This window comes from Tachysurus fulvidraco, chromosome 14 (genome assembly GCF_022655615.1).
Source record: "Tachysurus fulvidraco isolate hzauxx_2018 chromosome 14, HZAU_PFXX_2.0, whole genome shotgun sequence".
Lineage (NCBI taxonomy): Eukaryota > Metazoa > Chordata > Actinopteri > Siluriformes > Bagridae > Tachysurus > Tachysurus fulvidraco.
The window spans coordinates 18,060,111-18,066,110 of NC_062531.1; the positions used below are offsets into that span (position 1 = coordinate 18,060,111).

A 6,000-nucleotide genomic window follows, 5' to 3' on the forward strand; every position below is an offset into this window, starting at 1 on the left:
ATTAACAGCATAAAAGCCTTATTGCACAAAAGAAGAAGATGAATGCAATTAGCATTTGCAAGGCCTGAATGGGCACTGTGACACCATTCCCTTTAGCTTTGAAAAAACACCACCTGCAGAGAGTCCGGAGAACATGCCCTTGCTTTTCTTTTTCTGTAACTTTCTTTAATTGAGATGCTGGGGCTTGAACCCAGGGCCTCATACATGCAAAGCATGCGCTCTACCACTGAGCTACATCCCCTTTGTTGCAAAACCTATGATCAGGATTCAACCCAGGACCTCATACATGCGAACATGCACTCCACCAGTGAGCTACATCCGCTTTGCCACAAAATCTATAATCAGGATCAAACAGAGAGCAAATGCAGGCTCTTCTGTTTACAAGAGCAACATCGTCCTACTTGGCCATCATGCCTGAGCTAAGAAAGTGCTGATGACAGACAACAATAGAGATCAAGAAACAAATAAGCCGCAGCTGTAAAAGTGCATACACCATCTGCAGAGGTGCCTCAGATCTCAATACTGTAACATTCTGAAATGGAAAAGTCGGAGATGTAACCCAGAAGGTCCCGCTGAGCTACATCCCCTCAAACTCTGTGACAGGCACAGCTATAGAAGATTTTTAGGCCAAGAACGTTGACACTGCTTGAAGTTGCTCCGATCCAAAGAATCATCCCGACCTTGACCCAATTCAAGAAGTAAAAGACTTGGTGCTTGGATCCTGGTTGAAGCATTTGGATTCAGACATTTCTCACCATGCAGGCTCCAGTACTTCATCTTAGTAAATTCCATAGCAATGGGCTTCTGCACACATGATTTGATGCTGCATGATGAACAGAGCAACAAATGCACAGCAGACCTTAATAGCATGAAAGCCTTATTGCACAAAAGCACAAGATGAATGCATTTAGCATCTGCAAGGATTGAATGGCGATGGTGACACAGTGCCCTATAGCATTCAAAAGCTAACCATCTGCAGAGAAGATACCATCACTAGGTTTTTTCTTTGAAGTTCTTCAATGGAGATGCTGGTGCTTGAACCCAGGACCTCATACATGCGAAGCATGTGCTCTACCACTGAGCTACATCCCCAAAGGCTTACTATGAAGACTGGGTATTCTGGCACATTGCTTGCTCCAGCATTTACCAGCATGAAAAGCCTTTTTGCAAATAATCAAACAAACTAATAAGCTGCGGCTGTAACAGCACGTACACTATCTGCAGAGATGACTGGTTTCTAAATACTGTAACATTCTGTAATGGAAAAGTCTGAGATGTAACCCAGAAGGTACCACTGAGCTAGATCCCCTCAAACTCCTTGACATGCAGAGTTTACGAAGATTTTAAGCACAACAATGTTGACACTGCTCAAAGCTGCTCCGAACCAAAGGATCACTCCGACTTTGACCCAAATCAAAGAGGGACAAGACCTAGTGCTTGGCTGCTGGTCAAAGCATTTGAGCTTCTGCACACATGATTTTTTTGCTGAGTGATGGACAGACGTGAGCTGAGCGTATACTCCTGTTTTGTAACCCCTATTCAATACGACAGACTTATATGAGCCGATTTGTCGCAAAGACATCAGCAGTAGCACATCCACACATTTTTTTTAACAACTGACTTACCTGACCCAATCTGAACCAAAGGCAGGAGCATGACACATCCCAGCTTCAAGACAGTTTTAAAAATCAACATCATGAAGAGCTGATGTTAAAGACAAGAACATCAAAAAATCTTTTAAGTTGCAAAAAGTGCTAGTTCAAATGTTTAACCCTGTGGTGTCCGCTTAATTATCTCGTGATCTTCCGTTTACGAGACTGACACCTTTCAACTTGGCCATCATGCCTGTAATGTTGTTTGTCAAACAATAAATGAGACGACACACGTTGGCTCTAGAACTCACATGCTTTCTTTACTTCCTAGTTCTTGTACATGTATCAGTCACGTGCTTAGTGATACATCTACCTTTTTTTTTTTTTTTTTTTTTTTTGCGAATTCTTTTTATTGTAAACAAAGTCAAATAACAATACAATCCCATTTTAGTTTTTCATCGAAAAAAAAAAAGGAGTAAAGTAAATGTATTACAACAACAATAATAACAATAATAGAAAGAAAGTAAAAAAAAAAAGAAAAAGAAAAGAACAAACCACCCCCCACCCGCTTACCCCAGGTCCTGGCCCTTTTTAACTATCGAATACAAGTCATTTAAAATTTACAAAAGAAGAAAAACCTAATCTGGCAAAACCTGAAGGCCCATGAAATATGAAATAAACGATTGCCATTTATGAAAAAACTTGGAGGTATTACCTCTTATCATATATTTTATTTTCTCAAGCTTAATAAAAAATGCTGTATCCTTTAGCCATTGTGAGTGAGATGGTGGGACAGAGGACTTCCACTGAAGAAGAAGGCGACGTCTGGCCAACAATGATGTAAAACTAATAACTTCTTTTTGGATGTAGTTTAACTGAGATGCTTCATCTGGAAGTCCAAATATAGCAATCAATGGGCAGGGCTGCAAATGTACTCCCAGAATAGTGGACATCGTGCTGAAATAACCCGACCAATAATTATATAGTTGTGGACAGAAAAAAAAATGTGACTCAGGTGGCATTGTGCGTTAGAGCATCTGTCACATTTGTCCTCGACATCTGGGTAAATTTGAGACAATCTATATTTAGAAAAATGCACCCTATAAATGACCTTAAACTGGATAAGTGCGAGACGGGCACACGAAACATTACCAAAGCCATTCACAACACTATCCCACCACCCGTCCCCAAGCTGAAGTCCCAGCTCTCCTTCCCAAGCAGCCTTTGTTTTGGAGGTAGTTTGGTCACAGAAATCCAGAATATGTTTATAAATCTCAGAAACAGCACCTTTTCCTTGTGATTTATATGTAAGCAAACCTTCCCAGTGTTGGAGAGGTGGTGCTGAGGGAAAGCCAGGAAAACATTTTCGAACAAAATGCCTAACTTGAAAATATCTAAAGAGGTGGCTGGCAGGTAGCCCATACAATGACGACAAATTAGCAAAACTGTGAAAAAGTCCCTCTGAATATAAGTCAAGAAGACAGTGTATACCTTTACTATACCACACTAAGAAAAAAGAATCCAGACACGAAGGGGGGAAAAGATGATTGCTACATAATGGACCTAAAGGAGAAGCAGTTACAAACTTGAAACGTTTCCTAAATTGATACCAGATTTTTAGAGTATTAAACACAACAGAACTTTTAACATACAAAGAAATTTTTATTGGAAGAGAAGAGTATATAAGAGCAGGTATAGAGGATGAGGAAGAACATGACTGGGCTTCTAACTTACACCATGCTAAATGAGGTGACTCAACCCAGCACCGTATCTTATGGATGTGTGCTGCCCAGTAATAAAACTGAAAATTTGGTAGTGCCAGACCACCGCTAGACTTACATCTCTGGAGTAATGACTTACGCACCCTGGGACATCCCCCAGACCAAATGAAAGCATTAATCGTTTTATCTAATGAGTCAAAGAAATGTTTAGGTAAGAACAATGGGATTGTTAGAAATAAAAAAATAAATTTAGGCAGAACATTCATTTTTATAGCATTAATCTTCCCAATCAGAGACAAAGGCAGACTATTCCATCTCTGAAGGTCAGACTTCATCTTAGTTACGAGTGGAGTAAAGTTTGCAGAAAAAAGACCTGAAAATGTACGTGTCACATTAATACCAAGATATCTAAATCCAGCGGGACTGATTTTGAAGGGCATGTCCAGATGCTTAAGTTGCAAAGCAGTTGTGTTAATTGGATAGCATTCACTCTTCTGAAAATTTAATTTATATCCAGAAAAGGAGCTGAATGTATCAAGAGTGGACAAGATACCAGGTAGACCAGACACAGGGTCTGATACATAGAGCAACAAATCATCTGCATACAATGATAGTCTGTGTTCGATGCCGTTCCTAGTGACGCCTTTAAATAAAGTAGAGGATCGTAATGAAATGGCCAATGGTTCAATGGCCAAGGCAAATAAAGATGGAGAGAGAGGGCAACCCTGACGTGTCCCACGTTTTAATGGGAAATACTCTGAACGCACATTGTTTGTTTGAATGCTGGCTTGAGGTGATGTATAAAGTAATTTCACCCAACCAATAAACTTATTACCAAAACCAAATTTTTTTAATACAGCGAATAAATACTCCCACTCTACCCTATCAAATGCTTTTTCGGCATCCATTGAAATCACAATCTCAGGTACCGTTTCGGAATGTACAGTATGAATAATATTTAAAAGAGTGCGAGTATTAAAAAATAAATGACGTCCCTTAATAAAACCGTTTTGCTCCTCAGAAATAATGCTGGGCAACACTCTCTCTAAGCGCAGAGCTATAGTTTTTGCCAGAACTTTAACATCAGCATTTAACAAAGATAGAGGCCTATAGGAACCACACAAAGTTGGATCTTTGTCACTCTTCAAAAGAAGAGCTATCGAAGCTTGGGTCATAGTAGTTGGGAGCAAACCATTTTCCAAGGATTCATTAAACACTGACAAAAGTAGAGGTGCTAATTTATTAACAAATTTTTTAAAGAACTCAATAGGATACCCATCAGGTCCCGGGGCTTTATTGGACTGCATCGCTTTAATTGAGAATTTTATTTCTTCAAGGGAGAGTGGGGCGGGCATCTAGTTCTTGTACATGGTCAGAATCAATGGTAGGGTTTTCAAGATTGTCCAAAAACTGATTCATAATATCAATATCATCCGGAAATTCGGATTTATACAAAGAGGTATAAAATGATTTGAACGTGGCATTAATTTCTACCGGGTCTGTAACAATTACATTAACATTATTATTAATTTTAGGTATCAAACGTGAGGCAGATTGACGTTTCAGTTGGTGAGCCAATAGTCGATTCGCTTTATCCCCATGTTCATAGTAAGTGCCGCGTGTCTGTAATAACAATCGCTCTACTTCCTTAGTGGAGATCAAATCAAATTCTGTCTTAAGGTTAAGACGTTTCTTAAACAGTTCTGGAGAGGGATTGGATGCACATTCTTGGTCAAGGATACCAATGGCAGAAGTGAGTTCTGTAAGCTTGGTCTTATGTTTTTTATTATAATGTGAAGAGTATGAAATAATCTGCCCCCTAAGGAAAGCCTTCAGTGACTCCCAAAGTAAAGACGATGATGTAAGTTCGTTCTGATTGAAAAGGAGAAACTCATCAATAGAAGTGGACAGAAATTCACAAAATTTGTTATCTGCCAACAATAGAGAATTAAATCTCCAAAGGGGGGGGAGTAGATCTCTGTGTGGACAGCTGAATATCCAGAAATAGTGGTGCGTGATCTGATATTAAAATACTTGAATAATCAATGGCAGTAACAGAAATAATCTATTCTTGAGTATGACTGGTGAACCTGAGAGAAAAAGGAGAATTTTTTAGTTAAAGGGTTACGAACTCTCCATGGGTCAACCAACCCATTCTGATTCATAAAGTCAGAAAAGGATTTTGACATAGCTGACTGAGATATTGGTCGTGAACTAGATCTATCTAGCACTGGGTCAAGTACACAATTCAAATCACCTCCAAAAATCAATAAATGAGAATTTAAATGAGGTATGCTACTAAGTAATCTGTTGGCGAATTCAACATCATCAAAGTTAGGTGCATAGATATTTACCAGCAGCACCTTTGTTTGCATTAACATGCCTACAACCATAAGATATCTGCCATTTTTATCAGCAATAACATCAGTAGGTAGAAACTGAATATTTTTATTGATCAAAATAGCAACTCCTCTTGATTTAGAGTTAAAGTTAGAATGAAAGACATGCCCTATCCAAGAAACCTGCAGCCTATAATGATCTTTAGATTTGAGATGAGTTTCTTGCAAAAACACTATGTCGGAATTAAGCCGTTTCAAATGGCTAAAAATTTTACCACGTTTAGATGGGCTACTCATGCCACGTATATTCCAGCTAGTGAAACGAACAGATGGGCCTACACCAGGATT

General features: G+C 39.1%; 2 non-coding genes across 2 annotated transcripts; both read right to left on the reverse strand.

The window, feature by feature from the left end:
* Positions 1-169: 169 nt before the first annotated feature.
* On the reverse strand, positions 170-241 carry trnaa-ugc. Its single transcript has one exon. It is a non-coding gene; the product is annotated as a tRNA-Ala (tRNA).
* A 779-nt stretch (positions 242-1,020) lies between these two features.
* Positions 1,021-1,092, reverse strand: trnaa-cgc. The gene has a single exon. It is a non-coding gene; the product is annotated as a tRNA-Ala (tRNA).
* Between the last annotated feature and the right edge of the window lie 4,908 nt (positions 1,093-6,000).